The sequence below is a fragment of the Lepeophtheirus salmonis genome, chromosome 5 (genome assembly GCF_016086655.4).
Source record: "Lepeophtheirus salmonis chromosome 5, UVic_Lsal_1.4, whole genome shotgun sequence".
Classification (NCBI taxonomy): domain Eukaryota; kingdom Metazoa; phylum Arthropoda; class Copepoda; order Siphonostomatoida; family Caligidae; genus Lepeophtheirus; species Lepeophtheirus salmonis.
This window is the reverse complement of record NC_052135.2, coordinates 53044350-53072316: the sequence shown is the minus strand read 5'-3', so window position 1 is coordinate 53072316 and position 27967 is coordinate 53044350. Positions and strand designations below refer to the sequence as shown.

General features: G+C 30.8%; 1 long non-coding RNA gene across 1 annotated transcript; it reads left to right on the top strand.

Moving 5' to 3' along the window:
* The first annotated feature begins 4169 nt into the window (after positions 1–4169).
* Positions 4170–5688, top strand: LOC139905495 (uncharacterized). Its single transcript, XR_011780294.1, has 2 exons — positions 4170–4413; positions 5360–5688. It is a non-coding gene; the product is annotated as an uncharacterized lncRNA (long non-coding RNA).
* The last annotated feature ends 22279 nt before the right edge of the window (positions 5689–27967 follow it).

Genomic DNA, 27967 nt, shown 5'->3' with positions numbered 1-27967 from the left:
ATTTTTTTTATACAACAATTGTGTAAATTCTTCATTCTTCATTGTAGAAGAAAATCCTCGGTTGCCATAATGTTAGAGATCATTAAGAAAACTCCTACAACGCTTCATATGGAATCGTTGATGCTTTTGATTAAAGAATGTTCTCTCTCGAGATTTCTGATCAGTAGTCTTGACCACCGTTGATTGGGTAGATTTGTCTAGAGATTTTTTTTTTTTTGCGAATTTGCCCATGGACATGAGTTCTTTTTACTATTCTTAAAAAAATAACCCAGATGATTGCAAATTTGGCTATATCTAGTTCGAAATCGGCTAATTTGGCATATACTGGCAGGAGGAGCAACCAAAAAAAACCCAGAAACCTAACATGTTCAATTCTGGCTCAGACGTTATGTTAAGTGACTTAGGGAACTGTTACAGTTAGTGTCATAGTTTGAACTGTCTTGATATGCTTTTTGACCGTGTTTCATATAATATTCACATTCGTATCAAAATCAATAAACCACCCTTTAAAGTTTTGAGTAAAAAAATAAAACTTAAATAGAATGTTCTGTAGATATCGTATGAAGTACATACACAAAATAAATGTAAACAGTACACTTGTGAAAATATAACATAGACAAAGGATGTCTTATTCCATCCATAAAGTTTTTTTTTATATAAAACAATTTTTTGATCAATTTATTCTAGTATTATCATTACTTAAAGTAGAGTAATAAAAAAATGCAGAGTTGCAAATGATGTAACTCAATAGTAAAAACCTACATTTTCTGTACAATTAGCAATATTTATCTAATACTCACGTATGTAATTTGGAACAGCGTTAAGTCATGATCATCGAATGCGTTCATATTTGAAAGATTTAGGCACGTGATAATGCGTCAACATAAAAACACTATTTAAATTTAAAAATAAAAAAAAAAAGAGAAAATCACAATTTATTATTTTACTTCATATAAAGGCACAGTCCCATATAAAATGAAAGGCGTCCACAGGATTATATCCTATATATAAATTTTTTTGGGGGGGGGAGGTAGATTTTTGGAATTTTTTGAGAAAAAATCGTTGTTTGCTTATAGAATCGCCGTATTTCATGCACAATATATTTGGGAGATGATATTCTCTTGAATTCAATGTGTGGGCGTTTGCGCCCATGTGATTCCTAGAGAAATAAGTTTATTTTTTGCTTTTTTTAGAGAAAAAAAAATTCAAATATTAAGTTTCCTGAAAAAAAATTAAAATTAATTTTTATGGAAAAAAAATTCCAAAATCTACAGCTATTCTAAAAAAATTAAATTTTTCTGAAAAAATAAACTGCTCATATTTTGTAGATAAATTTAAAAAGGTCAATAGCTAGTTTCTAGTAAAAAGCAAAAAATTACTTAATTGGGGGGGTACAGCTCCTCCAGCCCACTGCAGTGGCCGCCCCTGTACATATACATACTTCAGTCGATGATAGGCATTGTATTCAAATTTTTGGTATGAGTTGAGATATCCAAGAATTATCCACAAAGACTTCCATTTCTACTATCGAGTATCCCTCTTCTTCTCCCATTGCAATTTTAATTCATTGATTCGAAAAAACTAAATTATCCTCGGTTACATGGGTCCGAGGCATTAAATAAACCATCAAACTTCTTATTATGGAGAGAATCCATTAGAAGTCATCGGTACTAAAAACACTAAGGATACAGATAGAAAATCTTTGAACTTTCCAATGGAAATTTATCGTAGTATCCAGAGGCTCAGATTTTCATCATTCCTGCAAGATTAATTTTGACCTGTTCAACAAGAAAATGTATTTTAATGATCCATGCCTCATTTCAGAATAATCAAAAGTCCAATGGGGTCAATCTCAATACCCTGAAGTTTTCCATGATAAAAGATTCACTGAATCTTACCCAGCTCATGGAATTGAACATCACATAGAAATTAAGGGCTCTCCTTGCTTTGCAAAATCCTGCAAGCTTGATGTTGTGAAACTCCATTTAAAATAAAAAATTTGATGGACTTCTGAAAAAGGGAATAATTCGTCCATCATCTTCAAGTAGAAATGCATACATTACTCGGAATTAAGAAAAACAGACTACTTTTTCTATAAGACTTTAGCAAACAAGAACGGAAAGAGCAAACAATATTTGTTACATTAATATAGAAGATAAGATATAGAGTCTCATATATTATTTTTTTATCATAATGTACTTCCCTTTTCTTTTTTCATATAAACTTTAGATACAGACGCTCATTGTTAAAAATGAGTGCTCAATAGACAAGCAGAAAGTCAAACTTTGCTGCATAAATATGTAAATAAAAGTTGTCCAAGTTGTCTTATTTAAAAAGAAAAAAAACAATAGTGAAAATTGTTTTGTATATACAATAAAAAATAATAATTAAAAGTCAATTCAGGATTTAAAAAAATCTTCCCCAATACTGCTCTAAATAGTATATAAAATAAAATTGCTCGCTCCTTCAAACTATCAAGTTGGATTTTCACACATGCTTATGATTTATTATTATAACAAATAGGTTAAGAATGGATCTGTGTAAGGAAAAATCTAAGTTTATCGATTAGAAAAGGAAAAACGGTGATTTTTATTCTTTTTTCTTCATTATTTAATCAGTCGTCGGTGTATTAACATCTCTCTCTGAAAAAAGAATGATCGCCTCACTTCAGTGAAAATTAATTTAAAAATACATAATAAAATAAATATATATGAATTTAAATATAATTATAATTTTCCTTGCACTAATGCTATTTTACATGTAGAAGATTATCCTCCTTATAGCAGTAATTCCTTTTCTCCTCCTAAAATCATATAACAAATGGCTGATTTTAACAAGGGTTAAAATTGAAGTAGCACCACATGTCTCCCCACTGCCTTCCCCTCTAGCCTTTCAATAGGGCATGACTCAAACTTACTAACAGGCCTCTTTTTTAGTATAATTGACGATTTGAATCTAATAAACGGCTGTTTTTTTAAATAAAAATATTACAAATGGTCGAAAAATGGCATTTTGAACTCATGTTTTTACGATAGACGATATTAATTTTAACAATTTGGCAAAAAAAAAAAAAAAATCAAGATTATGATAACATCACAGTTGCAAATTATTTTTTTCTCCACGACAAAATTTGACGACAAGCTTTTTACTCCGGAGGTTCCACCAGTAGCCTGGGCTTATGTTATAGCCTATATTTGAGTAGTTTCTAATAAAAAAAAGAGGGCGAGGAGAAGGCGAGAGCGAGACGTATAGTACACCTGAATTACGACTTTTTTACCTTAATTTCGTTCATTCAATTTTTTCCCAAAAAAATTTAATTTTCTGTAAATTTTTAGCCATGGATTTTTTTAAATTTTTTCGAAAAAATTAAATATTTGAATTTTTTTGCAAAACATCTAAATTTTTGACTTTTTTTTTTGGAAAAATAAGTTCAAAAACCAAGCCCCTCCCAAAATATAATCCTGCAAACTCCTTGAAGATCTCTGTATTCTCATTATTCCTTGTTCAATATTCAACTTGTACGACATCCCAACATGTACATGACAGATACTTATTATAAATATACATAGTGCATACACATACCTACAGAAAAACTATTAGTTTTTTCATGCTACTACAAAAATAGCATTAATTTCTTTGTTTAAACCGCACATCTCCAAGGTTAATTTGACGATGAAACAAAAAAAAATATATAAGCAAAAACAAAACCCAGCAATTTTAATTAAAAAAGTATTAAGATAATAATACTACCTTAAACATTAAATACAGGCACCAAGAGTGAGGATTTCATTAGATCAAAATAAAATTATGTATAAAGGAAAAAAGAGTTGATAAGGTCATCATCATATACAAATGATGACGGTCTTATCTTCTTTTGTATCAACTTCAAATCCGGGTCATGCTCTCAAAGGGGTCTTTTATTTGTTGTTTGTAATTAGTAGTATTTGTAATTGTTTGTTTCTTCTCTTTTTATGTGCTTGAATCAGGGATGTTAAAAAACCAGGTTTAAAAAAAAATCTAGATATTAGCGAGTTTTTATGGGTTTAAACGGTTTTAAGGGTTTTTTTAAAATGATTTGTAGATGTTTTAATCCCAGAAACTTATCCATATCTGCTTAGTTTACTAAAAAAATATATGTGTGGAGAGTAATTCATGATTCTGAATTAAAGGGTCGAATTAAAAGAAGTTGGAGTCCTGAAGATTCATCTCGACATCATTCAAGAAAGATTCAGACAATGTATAATATCAACGCATATAGTTGCCAACCCGGCCCATGCCAAATATATAAAGAAAAAACTCTCCATCCATCAAGAAGAGGAAGCCTTGGATTGGCTAAAGGATGTGAACAAGTATTTCGTACTCGCATTAATGGTTTTTTGTCTAGAAAATCATAAGTTTTACCCAAGATCCAAGGTATGTTTACCTGGTGTTATTGGAACATAACGTAAACAAAAGTAAAAAAATAAAAAAAAATGCAAAAATTAAACTTGTAAATAAATTGTAATTTTTATAGAAAAAAATTTTAAAATCCGCAATATTCACAAAAAAATTTCAAAAATTCCCAGGCAGCTCGTCACTACGGCCACGGGTTGAATACAGTATTATATGTAACCCGTCAATGTAAAAGTAAGCTTGGAAGATTTTTTTTTTTCAAAATTGAGTGTGGATTACGGTTGGTTTCTTATAAGAATTATTCTCAATTTCTTTCAAAAATTATTCTTATTAACCCTTTGAGTTTGCACCAATTCCACTAAAAGTAGTCAAAATGGATATAATAGGTGTACTAAAAAGAAATCCATTATTTTTAATGTGTATTAAAAAAACCAATTCCATTAACAAGGACATCCGCAAGATTAGATTGTTTTTAGGGATCCTTTTTTTTAGATTCTTTTTTTATCCAAAAATTATCACTTTTTGAAAAAAAGGTTAAAAAATCTAGTTATTCACAGAAAATTATATTTTTTGGTATAAAATTTCAAAAGAAACCCGAGCTAAAAATCTGAAAAATAAATTTTCAAATGTTAAATTTTTTGGAAAGAAATATCAAAAATCCAAAGTTATTCACAGAAAGTTATTTTTTTTGGAAAAAAATTTCAAACATGAAATTTCAAATATTAAATTTTTTGAAAAAAAAATTAAAATCCAGAGTTATTTACAAAAAAAATTGAAAAATTAGATTTAAAATATTATATTTTTGGGAAAAAAAATTCAAATATTAAATTTTTGGAATTTTTTTTTAATATTCTATATCTATTTTATGAAAATTAAATTTTTTGGAAAATAATTTCAAACATAAAATTTCATACAAACTCGACGATTTCTATTATTTTATTTATATCTTCGAAAATTTGTATTTTAGAGCATCTTTAATATCAAGATAACCAGAACGTAATCAACGGACAATAAATTGCACGTGATTGTCTGTTATAATATCAAGACCATAAACACTACTCACATATTCAGACAACTGGTTTGTTTTTTGGTCTTGTTCGAAGAAAAACAGTGAAATACGGAATCTTTTCTGGTCTCTATCTTTGACGTGGGCTCAAACAATATATAGCCAAGCAATAACAAAACTGTCTCAATTTTTTTTTGTATAAAATCTAATTTTACTAGCAACATCAAGGGTGAACCGATTGTACATATACAAAGTGAAATAAACGTTACAAAAGCCGTATATTGGGAAAATAATAGATGTTTGTTTACTATACCTATTATTTTATTTGAAAGATGGCATATTTGGGCCAATATTAGTCATTTAATCAAATAAAGGATTCAAACTTTACCTAAAAACATTGAATACCTTCACTCATCCCACGAATTTGAATACAAAGCCCTATAAAATTAACTCAAATATGTCGACATTAGAATTCATTAAGAAACTGGAGAGGCTGGAGACGGAATGTCCTAGAATAGGTCGAAAATTTCCAAAAGCTGTGTCCACTCAATTATAAATTTAGGACATTCATAAACCACATATAGTGGTTCTTCATTTCTTAAAACACATCCACGATATAGAGGGCTAACTTCATGGTGCATAAGGTGATAGTTTCGGCTTAGGAAAAAATGCCCACTGGTAAATTAAACAAAGGAGTTCAGTTCCAAAAATCCAAAAGATGCTTTCACCTCCCAAGTCTATCTTTGAGGAGCATTGTATTTCCATGCACAAGATCAGTTGCACAGCCCATGGGCCAAAGTCTATTATAGACTATTAGAAGGGGTCCTTAATGCTCAATAAAGCGGTAGCAGTGGGTTATGATCCACTTCTGAAACCTGCGGTTCTTTTGCACAACCCGTGGGCGGGGTGTATTATAAGATAATGAAAGGTGTCCTTGATAACTAGGATAGGGACGGCAATAGGTTTAGTTCCACCTTGTGAACAAGTGGGTCACTTGCGTAACCTGTGGGTGGGGTGTATTATAGGATAACAGCTGTCCACCTCTGCACAATCTGTTAGCCGAGGTATATTTTGCAAAATAGAATTGAGTCTCTCGTGACAATTTCTTATCATACAATAGTTTGATTGTGTGAATAAAATATAAATATCAATGAAAATAAACTAGAGAATCAAATTGCTTGCAATGAAATAGTATCATACCTAAATCCTTAATGATCAAATTGCTTAGCAGTGAATTGTTTAATAATCAAATTACCCACAATTATTTCATCTGACAATGTGAATGAAGTAAAAACGACCATTGACCACTCTATTGGAAATTTTATTGCTTGCCCGGGCATTTTGTACATTGACCGTAACATATACATATATATTATTAACTCTTGTTAGTGGATTAAAGGAAGTTTTTTTGAGAGAGCGACTCTTCTCCAAATATCATTTATATATATATATATGTATATTATATACTTAGACGTGTACAAGCACGATAGATGAGGTAATCCACATTAACTATGAGTACTCTGTCACAGTAAAATAGTTCATTAATATTTTATTAATATTTTGTGTCAAATGTCGATTTTTCTACTCTTTTTCCTCCTACTCAGTATTCTGAACGTTGATTGGTTGAATTAGAATTAGCTCCCGTTAACTGTAAGCACTCCTCAACAATATGACAAGACCAAACTAAGAAAATATGCTATCTTTTTTTTTTAAATGCTAAGAATATTTTTTACAGCGCACTCCATGTGTGTAATATACACCTATAATTTATACTCAATAATATTATCATCGAAGATAGAAATCCTGGAAAAATATATGATGCCATTGAGTATTTAGAAAAATATATGTGAATATTGTTGGAGTGGCATGTTGATGTTTGAGCTTTGAATAAGAATACGTCATACTAAAGCATTAAACCAAGTAGGGCATCGATCACCGTTAGCCTGAAAAAATAATATGGTCAATATTTGTCATACTATTTCGCAAGATGTCGCTTTTCTATGACGTCAATCATTTATTTATTGTATGCTGGGATATAATAAAGAAGGTTGATTTAGATGAAGCCTCCCACTCTTTTGCTGTGGGGAAATATGAAATTATTTTGTTCTTTTATTTTTCCTTTTTTTTGAATAACAAGGTAGAAGAAGTGTTTTCAATTATACATAAGAAGATGCAGGGTTAAAGATATAAAGGGGTGTAATCTCCTGAGAAGGAGATCAGTAATAGAGTGGGTAGGGTGGCCGATGGAGGGTTGTGTCTGAAAGAGCTTTTAATCTCCAGCCAGACCATAGCAAACGGTAGAGCTCGGACGCTACGGGACAGCTAGGACAAAGGTATCATATCGGTTCTGTCAGCACTAAAGCAAAGCAGTCCAGATTCAGGACACTGGAAGGTGGCAATAAATGCGACTTATGCCCGGAAAAAGTAAAAACCTGGCTCATATCCTCCACACATGTCCAAAATTAAAAAAACGCGGACAGAAGACACAATCTGATTCAAAGAATGATTGTGAGCTCCCTGAGCCAAGGATAATAAAATCCCAGGAAGGTAATGTTGTGCCGCATGAGGGATCGTGCTTGAAGCCAGATATTATAATTTTTAAGGGCGACAATGTTTACGTGGTGGATCCGACCGTTGTATCAGATGCGTGTGAACTTGCAGATCGAGAAAAAGAGATAAGTACGGGACGGACGAGTTTAAAAAGACAATAATTGCGCATCTTGAACTTGGTGACAAGTATGAACTAAATGATATAACTATAATACCTGTAGTAATAAATTGGAGAGGAGTAATGTCTAAACAGGCCTATACAGACCTAAATAAGGCTCTGGCCATCCCTCCAATGTTTATTAAATGGATCCAACTAAATGTGCTAACAATCTCGTATGCTTTATACAGAATGGATCGAATTATGATGCAGAAGCCAGGGTTTTAGAATAACTTATTTACGTAGATTTAGTTTCCCTCCCTTTTCCCCCAATTCACACGTGGGTAAAGAAGGGAGTTAGTTGGAAAAGTAACTAACATTTCAAATTAAGTTATCTTAAAGTTACAAAATATTTTTTTTTCATTCTATTTTCTTTCTATATGTTCTGTTTTGAAAGTGAATTTATATATTCCCAAGCGTGGGTTTTATTTATTTTAGCTCTCACAGAACACACTAGTGTAGATGTGATAGGGGGTGGGGGAGGGGAGAGAAATAACAGTAAATTTTAGCACTGTTTTGTAAATAAAATTTTATAGCTAGGGGCGAGAGCCAATTATCTATACATATTTTAACACAAACTTGCCATACCCAAACGTGGGCTTTTATTTTATTTTAGCCTCCCTATGACCGAATCAGTGTGAATTCACCAACTCACGTGTTTTTATTTTTCTTCAACTAGATAAGTAGTATTTAGTCTAAAAACATTAAGTGTTATATTCTTTTCCAGCGAATAGCCATCTCCCTAATTCATAGCGCGGGTAAAGTGGGTTAATGGTAAAGTTTAATTAACTCATTTAAAAAAAAAAGAATACTTGTTTTAAATTCTATATTTACTAACCCAATATCTTTAACCTCTAATTAAATACTGGGTGGCAATTGGTTCATGGAATTGCAAAATGGACAAGTTTTTAAAATTTTAAACAATGGAGAAATTATACATTTTCAAACATGCTCCAAGGGGTTTCATCGGATGGCCATCTGACGCTTAATAACATGATGATCAAGTTGGAGCCAATGCCGTTTTAAACTATTATTTTCAATATTAAACTATTCGAAAAATTCTTTCTGATTATTCCTTAGATGTTCTTTACTTTAATGTACATTGTTTTTATTTTATTTTACATATATATTGGCTCAACTTTTTAAATTTTCATATATGAATGTAAACATTTGTACTAGAGCAGAATATACAAAGGGAGGCAGAGAGCTAATAATTATGGGGAACATGGTCCACAAGAGATCCCTGTTTAGGGAACCAAAAAATGATTAAAAGACCAAGATTAAGTTCCCGTCCCGAAAAGGACAAAAAATTCCCAAACAGAAACCCCTCTAGCAGGCGAGGGGTGTCCCATTCCCAATAGAACAGAGGGCCGTGTTTCTGCAAGTTTTAAGTCTCTGCGATCCTTATTTAATACATGTTGATAATTTTATAATTGTTATTATTTATTATAATAAGAAATGTATAATTTAAGATACAATGATCAATTATTGCCAGAGGCGGGAACTTGGACTCGAGACTTACGACACGAGTTGGACTTGAGTCCATATTTTAAAGACATAGAGAATCATACTTTTGAATTTTATATACCTATAATATAACCTGCTAAGTAGTACAATATATCAACTTCATCTATTGAAAGTTGTGGTTTTATTGATAGTTTGGATATGAATTGTGGAATAAAATCATATTTCACTAAATTTTGGTCTTGATCGATATTAGATTTTTTAAAGTCTAATATCTCAGCCAGGAAGGATGAATCATCTTAATGATAATTACTTGATTTAACATCCTTCATAAATTGACTTAAACATATTAACCTTAAAATATATTTAAACCCTTAGCAGTAGGAGAAGGATTGGTTGCTCTTAACATGCTAAATATATTTTCAATGCAGTCCAATGAGAAATGAGCAGTCATTACAAAACTTAAACCTGCTATAATTAATATTTCTTGTAGATCAATTATAGACATTGTTGCTAAAATTGATCCAGTTTGAGCTGATTTCCAACTGATACAATAGTTAGTACTTGAAATAACTTTTAATTGTTTAATTATATTCATAAATTTCATAAGAAATCCAATAGTTTCTTCATATTGAGATTCATCCTTGTGACTAATAGCAACATTGAATTTTCTTGAACAAATTAAATCATACAATTTCCGTAATTTGTCGATAAACCAAACAGTGACTAGAAGATTCTTATCACATTCATTCTCTTGGATCATATATCTAATTGACTTACTAACATCATGAGACCAAAAATTTAAAACTGGGCCAACCTTCATTTTATCATATTTACTCACTTTATTTTAGATTCGTCAAATTTACAAGTAGGTTTTAAACAAAGTTTATTTGAAAATCTGTTACAATTTGAAAATTACATAAAGAAATAGTATTAGAGGGAATATTTTCTGAGGTAACAATTTCCTCCGATAAAATGATATCATTAGAAAGAAGAAGATTTCTCCATATATAAATTTGGGACGTCATAGAAAAGTGACATCTTGCGAAAATAGTATGACAAATATTGAGCATACCCTTTCATCAAGCTAAAGCAAAGAACGGTGCTCAATGTGCTAATTGGTTGAATGCTTTACGTCATACTACAGCTGAATTTTTTGCATAGCTGTTAATATTATTATAAAAGTTTGAACTACTTTTAATAAATAATTATTATTCAAATATTAATGTATTAGTAATTAATGGTGATTTGGATGGATCTTAACCACGAAGCGTTCGGATATATGGATCTGTATCTACCGATCCTTTTCCTTCCTAGGAGTTCATATTTTTGCCATTTGGAGGATATCTAATCCACTTGGGATTAGTAATAGTAGACTTACGATTTTGAGCCAAAATGAGCACTAAATTTCTGAAAAATGAGTAACCAAAATATCAAAATTGAGTCATTTGTATGTAAGAAAAATACAGTTTTATAGGAATAATTTAAAGTAATCAGTGATGTTTTATATTTATGGTAATTTATTCATAAATATCGACAAATCAAGATGTTAGAAAGATTTTCTTCAATTAATTTTTGCCTTTGATAAGAAATGGTAGTTTTAAACATACTACAAGAGGTCCACATTAGTAGTTGAAATAAATTTTAATTTTGTTAGATCTTCAGGAGTCTTGTTAGACGGAGGCATCTCATCTTCACTACACCTGACATAACGTACATTTTGCATAAATGGAAGATCAGGATTTGGCAGTTTGGTGCAAAAGTATTGTTCATTTGTTAAGAGATTCAATGTGGATTATTCAACGTTCAATTTTGCACCAAATTTATACTCTCTCTAATTTGCCGTTGTCGGAATCTGGCTCGCTCACATATCTGATCATGTATCATAATTCATAACCCTGATTTAATTATATACATATTTTACAAAGGTAGATTTTACCTCGAAAAATATCATCAAATAATCATCAAAAGCTGTTGTGTCGTCTAACTGGAACTCCAAACTTTCTATTTTTATTTCATATCAGCTTAGAAAAATGAGCAATTGACGTAGAAAAAAGGACAAAATGAGCCATTTTTGAGTGATTGAGCTATCATCTTTAAGTAATCAGTAAAAATGTAACTATAATCCAGATTTTATTTTCTTTAGGTCCAAACATAGTAACAACTATTATGGACGAGGATAATTTATGATTATTTGCAGGCCATTGTAAGGGATTTTGTGCAAGACCATTATCCACGTACAAATCTACCCAAAAATATATATAAAATTAAACAAGCCTGCTGTGAATGAAAATGTTTTTTACCAGCTCTTTTTCTCCTTCTATTCTTTTATTTTCTGATGATACAATTCTAACAAACATAATTAGAAAATATGCCACATACTGATTTTGTACCTTATGTAGTCTCTCTTTAGACACTATGACGGCGTTACTTAACTAAAACGAAAATATACTGATTATTCTATTGTCAGGTGTCATTGGCTAAGCTTATTTTCTCCTATCGGTGGTGAACATTGATTGAATGAATAAGAATCAGCTCTTGTTACGCCGTGGCAAATATGCAACAATTATTGAATAATAATTCCATAGCTTGGGAAGAATGCCTAACTACCAACTGATTTTGGGTCTTTTTTCTACTTGTTGATGCTGTATTTTCAGAAGGAGGGTTGCGTGATGCAATAACGGTAATACGAATAAGAATATCATAAATAGATCAAGCCTCTCCTATTGTATATTCAATTTGCGTTGGATAATTTAATATTTCATCAGTTACTACAGAATGTAAAAAGTTTGAGAACTACTAACTTTAACAATATTATACTATTGATTTAGCATAAACATTTTAACTTGCTGATTGGGAAGTGAACGTAAAAAAATATGACGTCATATTATCTTGTAAAAGAGGCATGTTAAAAAGAAATAAACCAAAAATCAACATGGTAACCTTGACGAAGGGCGTTCGCAGGGGGTGTGCTGGAGGGGATTTAGCCCTCTCCTAAATTAAGGAATTTTTTCTTTTTACTATAAAAAAATTCCGTGAATAGTTATAGATTTTGAAATTTTTGTCCAAAAAATTTAATATTTGAAATATTATTTTGGAATTTTATTCTTAAATTTTATATTCCAAATACTTTTTTAGAATTTTTTTTTGAAAAAATATAATTTATTTTCAACAGCTGTTAATTTTTTCACAAAAATGTAATATTTAAATTTTTTTTCCAAAAATGTAATATTTAAAATATTTTTCCAAAAATGTAATATTAAATTTTTTGGAAAAGAATTGTGGATTTTTGAAATTATTTTTCAATAGATTTAATTTTCGAAGAATAGTTTTAGATTTTTAATTTTTTTTTCAAAAAAAATTCCAAAAAACAAGCCTCCCTCAAAATATAAGCCTGCAGACGCTTCTGATGACAATTTGAAGAATGCTTTGGAGGAGAGAAAGAATAATGCTCATGCCGTTTCATTGGATCGGCTACAATCAGCTGTGACAAGAGAGGAAAGAGAAAATGATATCAACAAGGACATTTGCTAGAATTACTCCAATGTTGATCCCAAATTCTACACTGAGTCCAACAACAGGTTTTGAATATAATTGAATCTATTTAGGAAAGGATGTTCAATAATCAGGAATTAAATAATAATGACAACTGCTATAGAAAGGAAAATTACTTCTTTATACTTCCAATTACAAATTAACGGCCCTGCTAAAAACCACCGGATTTACATCATTGTTGTTATTCGTTTCTTAAGTACTACCAATTTATACTTGAGCTGATAATTCAGATCAAAATCAGAAAACCGGATATATTGGGTAAACTATCCAATATTTGCATCGTATGGTTGTCGGAGAAAATTCTTAGAAACTCGTTATTTCCTCCGATATTTTATATGGTTATATGATTTATTTTCGAAGGAAAGATTGCGTGATACAATAAAGGAAAGGAGGCGTTATAATGGCGTCCACAGGAATTTTTTTGGAGGTAGTCAGAGGGATTTTCTCAGAATTTTGATGACATTATATGAAATAATTTTGATTCGTTGTTTGTATTTTAAAGGATATATAAAGTAACTCAAAAATGTGGGTGGTTATAACATTAGCGGGTAAATATTTTTATGACGTAATTTTTTTTTAAATAACATGGAAGATAATCACAAGAATGATGGAATTAGTTTCTTTGTAACTCAAGAATAGTTAATTTACAAACTTAATTTCTAGAGTTCTCATTCCTTGACCTCAATTAAATTTAAGTATATGTCTGTTGTGAATCCATATCCTAAAAACAAGTATTCACCCTACAGTGAATACTTATAGATAGTGATGTAAATCGGGTGTATTCTTTGCTCGGTTTTTTTTAAATTGTTAATCTGAGGAATTAATTTTCGTGTCCTTAGCTATTGTAATTATTATTTTACTCCACTTCATATTCTGCTAAATATAATATATATCTATAAAACCAAATTGAACTTTTCTCTGTGCTCACAAAAATTGGAGAGTAACCTTAAGGATTTGTTGAAGAGCTACAATTGTAAGTCCTTGTTTGACTCAGAGTAGAATTGGGGATCGACATGGGAGTAATTCTTGCCAATGTCCTTGTTTATTTCCTTCTCTTCCTTTGTCATAGATGCTTGTAGCTGATCTAATGAAACGTCATAACAGCTAAGATACACTTCCTCAAACAATTCTTGAAATTTTCAGGGTTATCATATTGATTTTTGGTTTATTTTATTAACATCTCAAAATACACACGATTTTCATCACTATTTATAGATAAACAGAAGTATTTATATGCCACTCTTTTAGTAGGAATGTAAATCGTAAACAATTTAAGTAAAAAAACCTGCAAATTAACCATTTATTTGAATAATATTTGAGAGGAGCTTAGCTGTCAAGACATTTCATTAGATTATCTATAAAAGGGAGGAAATAAACTAAAGTATCCAAATCAAGCAATGACATGCGAAGGAAATCAACAAACGCGCCACTCCGTATCAAGCAAGACATAAGACAAGAATTACTCCATTTTTGGTCCTTAATTCTACTCTGAGTCCAACAAGGACTCCTCCTTTATAACTCCCAAAGAAATCATCTGCCTATTTTCCGTCCTTCATAAACACACAGACGCGTGTTTGCACTTTATACATAGACGTTCTCTCGTCAAAAATAAAAGAATAATAACAACAGCTTTTAAAGAAATAAAAATCCTATTTACCATTGAAATGTGAAATTCATGAGGTCCCAACGAATCATTAAATGTGATGACAATTTTTTACACAATTGCTCATAAAATTTACATTTTATCTGTAAAATAATTTTATGGAGGTAATTGAATCTCCATTACATGCTATGAAGTATAAATTGTAGTGTTGGGACCCGATACAAGACCAAATGTATTCTCTGGTTTGATATTAATTAATTTTTTCTAGACTGATTTGAACTGATATTTTGGTCTAAGCCTCAATCTGAGACACTAAAAAAATTTCATCTTTATGAAAATGTATTACCAATATGAGTAGGAGAACCTCTTTTATATTTATATTAGCATTAGTACAGGAAAAAAAACCATAAAATTATATTTAAACATATATATTTTTATTCTATAATGCATTTTTTTTTAAATACACCAAGAGTAAGCAAAAGTGCCTTCTTCTTAACTCTAAAAGGTTAAACAATTTTGCCTCAGGACATTCTGCCTTAAGGATATTTCTCCTTAAAATATAAATAAATAATATTAGAATTATCCTCAAAATATCAATACATACATACTATAGAAATTTTGCAATGTAACGAGGTCGAAACAGAGATCAAATAGTTAATAAAATTAGTATAATAAGAAAAATAAAAAACAGGAAAACGATTCCAAGGGACGAAGTGCTAATCAATACTCCGTTATTAATTATCATTTAACATGATAGATTATTCATATTCACAAATACTCATGGATTGAAGAAGAAGCCTAATACGATAGAAAGAGCATAATCCCATCATACTTCCAACATAAAAAAACCATTTAACGCGTTTTATAGTAATAAACATAATATATTTTAATTAAAAAATTCAAAGGGAACATCAATTTCAACCAAAAATAAACAATTACGACGTATAAATCCTTCTTACTTGTATTTTAAGGTGAAATATCCTTGACGCAAAATGACTTTATGGCGCCTTACAGATGAAAAGTACAGGGCACCAAATTTTTCCTAACTTTTGGTGTATTTTTTAAAATGAATAATAAAATAAAAATATACAAGAGGTGTATTCAAAAAGTAAGATGACTTTTAATATTTCGCAGGCAACGTAAATTTGGTATGCTCTATTTTATAATTTTTTTATGCTAGTACACTCGTCACAAACATATATTTACTGTTTCAGCTATATAATATGTTTAGTTTGTTTGTGAGAAGCATAACGATTAGAAGTATTTTGCGTGTTTAGCAATTTTTTGCTATTGAAAAACATGAATAAAAATTTTTCCATCAAATTCTGTGTAAAAAATTAAATTAATTGCTCCAAAACACTTGAAATGTTGACAATGGCATAGAGTGAAACTGTTCTGAGTAAAAAAAATGTTTACACGTGGTGTAAAAACTCTTCCAAGATGGTGGGAAGATGCCAATGACTACCTTCGCTCTGTAAGCCAAGCACGTCAACAACAGATCAAAACGTTGAAGCAATGAAGAAAATTACTATCAATGAAGTTGCTGAGGATATTGACATATCGGTTGGCTCATACAATAATTTTTTTTCAATTGTTTTGGCACGAGACGAGTTTCAGCTAAGTTTGATCCGAAACTTCTTAATTTTGACCAAAAGAATCATCGCTCATGAGCTGTTGACAGACCTCAATGACGATCCTGATTTGCTCATAAGGGTAATAATTGCTGACGAATCATAACTATATGATATGATATCAAAACCAACGGCCAATCGTACCAATGGAGGTAGCAAAAAATCGCCGAACACGCAAAATACTTGTTATATGTTGTCTCTATAAAATTAAAATCATAATCAATACAGCTTTGGAAAGTAAAAAATCCTGTTCAGTTTACAACCCCATTTTTGTAGGACATATTTTATTCACCTCTAAATATATATGTACCTATGTACTTGAATGCTATTATCAATTTATTCCTTTCAATTTACAAAGATAGTTACCATAGATACATATATTATTCTTATATATCATTATTTACCAAGGTATATTTAGAAAGGATCAGAGTAGTGATGATCTTGTCATACGTAAAGGGGTCTTTTCCATTGTTTTGTTTTTCATTTGCAAAGTCATTCTTATCTTCGTGATATAGAAGTTATATTTTATCTTCTACTTTTTCACTTTTGCTTATTCCATTTTTGTAAATGAAATGTGAATCAGTTTGTATAATTCTATTATCTATACTAGTTTTAAAGAATAAGCAAAAAAAAAAAAAAAAAGAGAAGAGCAAGATGAATCTTGACCCTTAAAATATGTGGCAAGACAATGTGCGACTCCTACACCTCTCATTGAGAGATGAATAAAAAATTCGAAGTACATTTTATGCAAATGGATGACTTAAAGGTCATATCAACCCCATAAAGTTCAACCTAGAGGCAAATAATATAAGTTACTTGACTATATTAATCGAAAATATACTATTCGAAAAATAGAAGGAACAAATCAGAAATACAACAACGAAATAGTTGAATATATTGTATCCCCCAAATATTCTAAGTCAAAAAGAAAATTATACTTCAAATTTAAAAAAAAATTCCAAAAACCTCCTCCGGACGCCCTTGAATTGTGATATACACAAAAATTTAATAAGAATAATTTGTTGATCAAAATGTACGATAATCTGTCGAAGAATACAAATGTTATCCACACTCATGTTTGATAATAATAAAGAAAGTAGCTTACTTTTATGTTGACTAGCTACATTTATACTTTTAAAGAATAAGTAAAATGGATGAAGAGTGAGAACTCTTCAACATTTTTACATAAAGTATAAACATGTTATAAACTTTAAACATATTGGTTATTCAGACTTCTTATTCAATATTTTGCGAATTATTTATTGATATCTTTTGTGTTTGGAGCTAAAAAGAGAGTTTTGAAATAAGCAGCATGCACTCATGTAAATATTGCTATTAATAAAATAGATTGAGGTTAATTAATAATTTATACTACGTATAATCATTAATAAATGTAAAGAATTCTATGCAATGTAGTTTCGTCATTAATTATGCTAGTAAAGAAAACAACAAAAAAGAAGAAGAAAATATGTGCAAAATAAAGTTTTTTAGTGATATGTCGTACGAGCCCTCCTTTAAATCTATTTCTAAAGAGTACACTTTTTTTTTTTAAATTGAAATAAATCACGACGGAATTTAAAAACAGTTTTAACAAAACCTCTCTTCCTCTTATATTAAATATTTTAATTATATAAATAATAGATTGTCCCATTTCTGAAGTTAATATTTTTCTCCCTCTGCAGAAAGACTTTTCTGCTGGGGATCAGGAGCACTTGCTTCCATAATTTAGAAGGAAACAAAAATGATCAACACCGTCATTTAATTAGTTATACACATAAATAGGTTTATTTTTTATATATAAAGGGTGCGCAAACCATCTATGCCACCTCTTTGACGCTCTCTCTTGGCAAAACAGGCACTTAGGGAGCGGATTTATGTTTTGTTTGATAGCGTGTTCAAACTTGCCTCAATTGAAAAAAAATAAAAATGGAATCAACTAACGAATTTGTTGTCCCAGATATTTGTAAAAGGTACGGAATAGCTCGAACTCTGGGACTAAGTTAGACGTTCGTTTGCAAAGTTAGGAGGGAATTCGAGGCATCTAAAGGACTTGCCTCCCTACCAAACCTCGAAAAAAAAAATTCAAGTGCCTCCGAAACAATTTTAATGACTCTTTCTTGACGGGCTTTTGCCTTCTAATCACTTTATCTGAATCTGATGTTGTTGTTTTTTTTGTCTGTGTGGGTGCGATCAAAGGACAAATAAACTGAACCCCCTGCAACACTAAAGGCGAATTTATCAGTCGGATCAAGAAGGAATTGCAGGGTTTACTAAAACACCATGTGGCGAAAGCCTGTTCACGCTTTCGGCCTCATATAGAGAGTGTAGTTGATGCTGGAGGTTATTTTATTGATAAATCTAATCAGAATTTATCAAGATTTCCGAATCTGGTTTGATTTTTTTAATCTGATAACTGGTTGGAGAGAAAATTGCATTTAAAAGATCATTTTCGCGGCACAGATAGCTTGTGTACGCTATATATTAGGAATGGGGCACTGGTGGCCCGAGAGCTACACATGGCCCTCGTCCTCATTCAGTACTGCCCGTAAATAGATCAGTAATAATTTATAATTATTAAAAAGAAAAAACGTGCTTTTGTGGCCCTCCAACGGTAGTGGTAAAAAAAGTATGGCCCTCTTTATCGTGGAAGTTGCCCAACCTTGCTGTATATGATTAAACAATTAGTTTCAAAAACTTTTAGGGGGGTCAACCCCCAAAGTAGCTGCGACACTACTACTGGGATTATCAAAAAAATAACTTTGATTAAGTTACAAGTCCTAATGCCATTTTTGTATGGTCCAGATTTTGACGAAAATTTAGTTTTTGTGTCAAAATTGGTCATTTATAGACCTCTCGTACCCCGTTCCAAGGGGGTTTTAGTATTCGGTTAATCAGTTGAATCTATTGTGCAGATATTTTTTAATTATTTCAGTGGCCTAATATGTGGTCAATGATTTGTGGTTTCCTTGTTTGATCAAATAATAGCCATAGTACCTAAATTTTTAAGCGTTGTCGAACAGACACACTTTGCTTTAATAATAAAGAAGATAGCTCCCCAATAAATGAATCAGGGTTACTTTCCTTTTTTCATTAGCAAACTTACATGTAGTTATTCCATACTTGGATGTTATCTCCTCAAGAATAATTATAACAGGTTCAGAAAAAAAAAAAAAAAATGGCATGATGACCCAATTAGTAGTTTAGGTTGTTGCTAAAAATCTTCTAAAGTCACATCCATTTTTTTTTGTTTTTCAATATAAAAGACTTGAGTTTTTTGTTTTCTTCCGTAGCGAAGTTTCATAATGTGTTTGGCTCTGTTTATTAAATTGTTTTGTTTCTTAGTCAGTAGGATTACAGTATAAGTTACAGTTAAGAACAAAGTTGTCGCAGTCAGACGCTATTACATTTAGAGATGTCCGAGTCAAGGTAAAACTACATATAACAAGTGCATAATCGACCATAACTCTCTAATAAATTGAAATAAATAACCCAATTTGATTTTAAGCAGAGGTTTTGGGCTTTATCAAGTGCCCATTCTAGTTAAATATGAGTTGACTTAAATGGTTCAAAGATTTCCTTAATTTTACTTATATTTTTTATACAATTCAAAATAAATACTCTATATTTATTTATTATGACGCTCACGCTTGATTTTAATCTCATTTGTTTGTGACTCAAAAAGGATATGCTTTCAACATAGATACATACATATGTACCCACAGACAAATATACTTTGCTTCATTAATGTATAAAGCATCAAAATTTAACCTAAGTTAAAACTAAAAGCTCTTGTGTTCTGTTTGATAAAAAAGAAAAAAATGCAATTTCCCCTCAAACTAAAATGGTCTGTCTCATGCCATGCCAGAAAATGTATTTGTGCTGAGAAACAAAAATAATGGCCTGAAAACGGGACAGTCTAATACTATGAAATAATGAAACCTCCCATTTAATTTCATTTATAATAACAAGAAATAATAAAGTATTCAATTAAAATCCTACAAATAGAGGTCATAAGGCCGTATACCCTTTTTTATAATTGCTATTCACTATTTTCGCAAATTTTTAATTTATATTTGTATGCATATTCTCTATCACCAGTTGGATTTGTTGTTGGAGTACCCATGTTTGTTTAGAAAGGTAAAACTGATGCATTTAATAATTCATAATAGACATTATCGTCATTATCTAAAGAAACTTCCTCTTCATTGTTATGTCCATTCAGGCAGAGGTATCTATTAGTGTTGAGCCAAGGTCCAAGATGAATTTTATTTTCAGTTCGGTCTACAGGTGGATCGGCCTGGAAAATATCGGATTTGGGGCTAAGGTGGACTACGGGGTGTCAGATTTCAGGCAGCCTGCGGGCTCTCCGTCAAAGTTTAAGAATCTATCCAATAAAAATATTTCAATATATACTCATGAGAGCTAAATATATTTAAAATATCAGAATGGAATAAATAATTGGTGAAGTCAAATAGATCACAACAGGGACATCTGCAGGGCTATATTGGGGGGGTGGGGGTTGTTTTTTTAGAAGAAATAATTCCTTAAATAAGCAAATTTCTTCATTTGATGGGTATCAAATGGAAAATGACGGCATCGATTAGTTGTAAAGGAATTATTTTACATTAGACCGAATCCACCCCTAGTTCCATGGATGATAGATACATGATTGATTTAACTTTTGGCTATTTTAATATAAATTACTAAAATTTAAGTATTCTGTGGCACATTATCAAGCTCAAATGCCCAAATGTATACTACACATAAATACATAATAACCATTTAATATTAATGTATCAAAATGAAATCAATGTATAGTTGGTAATCAGAACGACCAATGTTGTAATTAAATAATGCATTTTAAGACGAATAAATTAAAAAATGTACGATGTGTCGGCATGTTGTCGTTCATCTTTTTAATCGATTAGTTCACTTTAATCGTTCATTTTTTTTTTTCGAACTCGTTTAGTTCGCTTTAATCGTTCATTTTTTTCGAACTCGTTTAGTTCACTAAAACATTCACTTTAAATTAGTTTAATCGTTCATCATTCACTTTTTAAACGTCGTTTCGTTTCGTTTCAACTAATTTCAGAAAAATAGTTCGCAATCATAGTAAACCGACAAATTTCCAAAATACTTTAATACAAGGGTTGTCAGACATCCGGCACCACATGTTCTTTTAATAGAATCCCAGCTCATCTGCCCTCTTACTACGTAAACCAGTAATTGGGGAGATTACGGATTGTTATAATCATTTTGTATAGGACGATTGATATTAGCAGATTTATTTCAACTAATAAAATGTACCTATATTTTGGCACAGAGTTAATATTGAGATGAAAGTGTCATTATATATTCACTGTAATTTCGAAATTAATTTATTCTCATTGTCCTCTCTTTTCGTAATCAAAAGCTTGCTTTATGTACAAACCAACAAACCACCACACGTTAACGATGCACCAGACAGCCGTTTCGTGAACCCTGAGTTCCCTGGCATTTTGCGGATGTTGTTACAAAGATTCGCACCCATCTTGGCCTTTACACTCCTTATGAGACTTTCTGTGAAGACCGATTTTGGTCTTCCTGGCCTGTAACGATCGACAAAGGATTCAGTTTCGTTGTAGAGTTTCTTGGCGTTGTATACAGTGGTCCTACTGATACCAAAGTTACGTGCAGTCATGGAGGCATTGTCACCATCTGTAATGCGTGCAACGATTTTTGACAAAGTTTTTCCATTTCTGTCTTTTGGAGCTCCTATAAGACCTACGACTGATTTCATTTCTTCAATAAACACCTATAAGGAAACCGGTTTTTTTATTTATTTTTTCCTTCTTATGAAATTTTGCGAAATTTAGACGTTATTATCTGTATAAAAAGTGTGCAAGGACTTGTGACGAATACGGTAGTATTATCAAAATATATCATATGGGGAGGAGGGCGGCACATCAATCTTGGGTATCTGCAGGATTATTGGGGGGTGGGGGGCTTGGTTTTTAGAATTTAAAAAAAATCAAAAATTAAGATTTTTGCTCCAGAGTATAATTTGATCGAATTACCTTTTTCTACCAGCGTTTGCTGATTATTATTTTTTCTACAACATAGATAATTTTTCCAAAATTTCTTGCTTGGGTCGTGGCGGCGGGAGGACGTATTAGTGGAACTCCTGATCAGTTGACATAAACATACGTGACACCAGCAATCTATACTAATCTATGGATCGGCCAGACCAAACTCTTTTAAAGAACCGATTAATTCGGTACACTAAAAATAATAGCACTCTCGGACCGGTCTCCAATTTTCAGGCCGAAATACAAGACTAGTATACATACATGTATAGTACACAAAAAGTTGCAAAGTATGATTTAATAAAAAATCATTATGAATCTGCAAAGTTATTAACGAAAGTAATAAATATCATTATTATTTTTCAGTTATTGAAATCCTATATGCTTATATATGAATCTATATTATTAATTATAATCATACATATATTTTTACATAGTGATCTACGTAATATCCATTCTCTCCTGCTGACAATATTACCTTTGAGAAATTAAATAGTATATGATTATATTACATTGAGTGATGATGCACTGAGCAAAAGCAAGGGAATTTTTTTTTGAAGCCGAATGTTAGTTGACCAAAAGAAAGGAGAAATACAGTATTTTTTTTATTTTGATTTAAATAAAATTTGCTATGTCAAAATAACTATTATTTGGAAACTCAAAAAAAAAAAAAAATCAGATTTATAACTCAAAATAGCTCTGAGCTCTTTTTAATGATGAATTCCATCAAAAGTTGTTTTGAACACCCTTGCGTTTTGAATTATAGTTTGTAAACCACTCATCTAATGGAGTCATGTTGCACGTCATTTGAACAAAATACTTACGACAATATTTCTTATTCTGCTATAAAAAAGTATGATTCACCTTGATCACATTATTTCACTTTAAATATCTAAACCATCGTACAGATTAGTGTGGAAGATCTGTGGGCCTGGAAGATATGAGATGATTATTTTGTTCATTTATATCAAATTATATAATAAAATCCTAAAAAAAGTCAAAATATAAATTTGAAAATGAGCTCTAATGTTGGGTATTGAGTTTCTCTTCCTATAAATAACTCAATTATTAAAATCCATTGGCTATCCACTCAAAAATCCGGAGATCCGTTGTCGAAAATTAAATCCGTCTTCTCCTTTAAGTGCACGTACAAAGAACTGGTTTCTTAAGACTAGAGTTTAAATATGACGCATGGAGTTTGTTAATTATCATCACAATCAAATTATGTTCCCTTTCATTTAGGACTGTCGTAGTTTCAATCACAGAACCTATATTTTCCCTATATGTGAATTGTACGAGGTTCAGTGACCGGAAAGGAATTTATTAGCATCAAAAAAAGTTCCTCGTCTCATAAAAAACTGATTTGTCTATCAATTTTATATTTTTTTTCACTAATGAATAGAAAAATATTCCAGCTTCCTTAGATTTAAAAAAAATCTATTAATTAAAAGGGTAATTTTTGGTCCAAAACGAAGAAGCCAATTTGAAGATACAAAAGGGGTGATTATTTGCCCCAAACTGCGACACAAATCTGTAGTTCATTACATCCACTATTTATTAGCCACTACAAGATGCTTCATCTCATAAAAACTGATTATGTCAATCCCTTTTTATATTTTTTCACAAATATATAGAAAAATCTTCAAGCTTCCTTAGGTTTTAAAAAAAATCTCTATAAATTGGAAGGTTCATTTTTGGCCCAAAACGTCTAAACCAATTTTTTCAATTATTTAAAAGGTGTATAATTTATGGTGTTTTATGTTTCACGAAACTTCTTATCAATCAGCTGTTCATATTTGGGGGAGAAAAAAGATTAGAGCACTCCTTCTTTAGCAAAACCCCTACTTTGAGTACATCTTTAATCCGCATCGAGGTTGTTTTTTTTTGTTGATTCTTTTAATCATCCCATCACTAATATATATTTATCATAATATGACACGTTGTTACCTTTATTGTATCATGCAACCTTTCCTCCTAAAAAAAAGAGGAAAAAAGGCCCAAAATCATCTGGTAGTTATCCAAATAAGTCAAACATACTAACTGCCATTGTTCTCTTATATCGTCCCAGACTATCACTGCCATATTATTTCTCCACCATTTTTAAAATGAATTAATTACATATGATATATTAAAATCTACATAGTATTTTATTCGATACTGTATTATTATATTGCTTAGTAATATTTTATTAAAAGAGTAGGTATGAGGAGTTTTTATAGTATTTCTATCAAAAAATAGCCAAAATTCCTTCATATAAAAATAAAGGGCCAATATATATCGTATAAATGACGAGGGATCAACAAGAAATTGTATTCCTGCTGTTTTGGAAACGGAGTATAAGTAAAGAATAACTTATAATTTTTTGTATTTATCAAAAATAATAAATTATGAAATGACGTATCAGGGAGAATTGGGAATCGACAGCTGACAACAAAATACATGGGGTATTTTTGTGTTAGCAAAGTAACACCGTCATGAGAAGGGAAGGGAGAAGGGAAGATGATCAATAGGATCTTATGTAGACTCACTACAATAAAAAAGTTTTACTCAACTAATGCAAAATGGTAAACTAAGATATTTTTCTATCATATTAGTGAAAAGGATCCCTTGAAGAGGGTGTTTAAATTTTCGGACCTTTTTTCAAAAACCCATAACAGAGAAGAGATGAGACTGAACTACACTCGTAGGTACGGGACCGATTTAAAATACTATATTAAGGACCAATACAACCCTAAAATATAATAATACAATTTTCGTCTATATATATTATGCCTCAACATAAAACAATCATTAACAAAATCACGCAAAGGACAAAATCCAAATCTATTATTTTACTTCATATATAAATGCAGCTCAATATATCTTGGACATATTTGAGACAATTATGGTCCTTGTATCCTAATTTGTAGGATGAGTGAATATATTCAAGAGTTTTAACTAATTGTATTTTAGAACCTTTATTTGATTTATGAGACTTTGTTTGCCCATGAATATTACCCTTTTTGAATATAACCAATTCATTTCTTATTCTTTTATTGTGGCAATTAATTTTGCATACTTTATCTGCAAATTACAGCAGCTCCAAAGAGTTAATAAGAATAATTTGACAATAGAAGGTAATGATAATTCGTCGAAGAATACAAATGTAATCCACACTAAATTTTGAGAAAAATCATTCTAGCTTACTTTTGGTTTGACGGGAGACCAATGTATTATCAAAGTGAAACGACTACAGATCTGATGAGTCATTCTTTGAGAGGAATATTTAAAAAAAAGTCTTTAAGAAGTGCATTTTATGTAATTCTTTAATCAATATTTGATTAGGAAGATAATAATGACTCATTGGAAAGCTGATTCTATTTTTTTTTTTTTTTTTTTGCATAAATAAAAAAAAACTGATCGTAAAGTTTTCCATGAGTTTGCTACAATAGATCTTATTTAAAAGAATTCATTTCTATAGAAGAAGAGACTCATAACTTGACGTCAAATGAATTTTGTAATTCACTGCAGTCTTTTTTCAAACTCATGTGAAAATTATATATAGTCATTAATCTAATGATAGCTTCGGAGTGTTTTTGTTTTCATGACATTAACAGCCCATATGATTCAATGAGGCCTTTGATGAACTTTTAATCTGGAATCATTGTAGACTCTTTTATATGCAGAGCATCTCACAATTTTTACAACAGGATCACAAAGAAATATACAAATCTTGTTAATAAATGTTATAGATGAACTTGCTGAATTTGAAGGAACATCAGGATTGAAATTAAAAATAACTAAAACAGAATTAGTCACCTCTCTAAAAAAACAAAAAGCTTAAAACGTCATTTCCCAACTTTCGGCAAGCATCCTCAAGTCCTCTCCTTGGTGTTGTGGTCTCGTTGTTATCCCAAGAAAATTGTGGAGACAGTGACGAAGGAAGTCAACGGATATATTTCGCTGAATATTACAAAATTAGAAAAACTCCGAATCTGGGGCAAATTGGTCGTTCCCAAAATTGTCCATCTTTTGAGATACACACTATTTTCAAAAAAAAAAAAAAAAAACATACAAGAAATACCTTGTCTGGAGAAACAAACGGCAGTTATATTTTAGTTTATAAAGGGAGTTGCTACCCCATTCTTTTATTAACTTAAGAATCTTTGATGTTTTTTAAATAACTTGAGAAGACTCTGTTTTTTATTTATTTGTTTTTTCAATTTAAATTATTGATCTTTAGTGGGAGTTTTGTACATTTGAAAGGATAATAATAAAAAATACCAAAATTGAAGAAGAAACAAAAAAATTGAGTTTACCCAATAATATATTAACAACTAAGAATAGGAAGACTCTCGTAACCTCCCTACTCTACATTACACTACGTCATTTACAACTCAAAATGACAATAGTAAAATTCAAAATGGGAATAGTCTAATTCGCCATAGAATTTTCTAATTCAAAATGGAAATATTTAAATTTATTAAGGTTATTCAGAAAATGTATAGTTGTATATATAGTTGAAAGTAATGAGGTCTGATTAATATGTTTTCTTAAATTTAATATATTAATTATTTAATATATTGTAAACACCATCTGTTCTTCCTTGTACCCGCAATAAGCGCCAATATACAGTGTTCAAATTTATAATTTCGCTATCCACTATAATAAAAATAAAAGTGCGGAAACCAAGAATGTCTCTATACAACTTCTTAGGCTGAAACCCTCCTTATTGTGAACAGAGGAGCCTCTATATGAGACATTCAAGAAATCAAGCTTTACAAAGGAAGGAGAGCTCTACTCGAGGAATCCCCATTCATTCTTATTGAGACCCTTCTTATTGAGTTCTATAAAACTCCATAATGACGTCATTGGATTGGATCTTAGTGCACCCGCATCCTTAATAAATATAAATATGGTATCAAACCAGGGAACATTGTTATCGGCAGTTGGATCATTTTTACTAGTGAATATATATATTTTTTTAAATATTCTTTTAATAGGTTAGATGGAGTTACACTGATTCAGTTTAAGAAAACATTATATTATTACATTTACTCCATCTAATCTAAGAATCTTTTGGTGAAATCCATATCCATAGTATATTTATTTCTCTAGGAATCGCCTGGGTGCGAACCTACACACATTAAATTCATGAGAATAATTTCTCATGAGTACGTTGACCATGAGCTACGGGACTCTATTCATAATTAAGCTTGGGAGATGTGAGTTGATGTATGGGTGTGTTATGAAAAAAGGAGAAAACATTACCTAGAACTGGTAGAAAGAATTGATGACAATTTATCCCCCCCCTCCTCCCGAGATTATTGAGTTGTGCAATTCAGTTTTGCCATGAATACACGTTTTACAAGTATTAAATGAATAAATTTTAGCAAATTATGCATATTTTAGTTATTTTTTATTATTGTCGTTATATCATTTTTGTGGGCCGTATGAAATGCACTAACAGGCCGGTCTTGGCCAATGCCACTTATTTTCATTCTCTGTTATAAGGTATAAGTATGTTAAGTCCTCAAAAAAAAGTATCAAAAACTAACTTTCGAC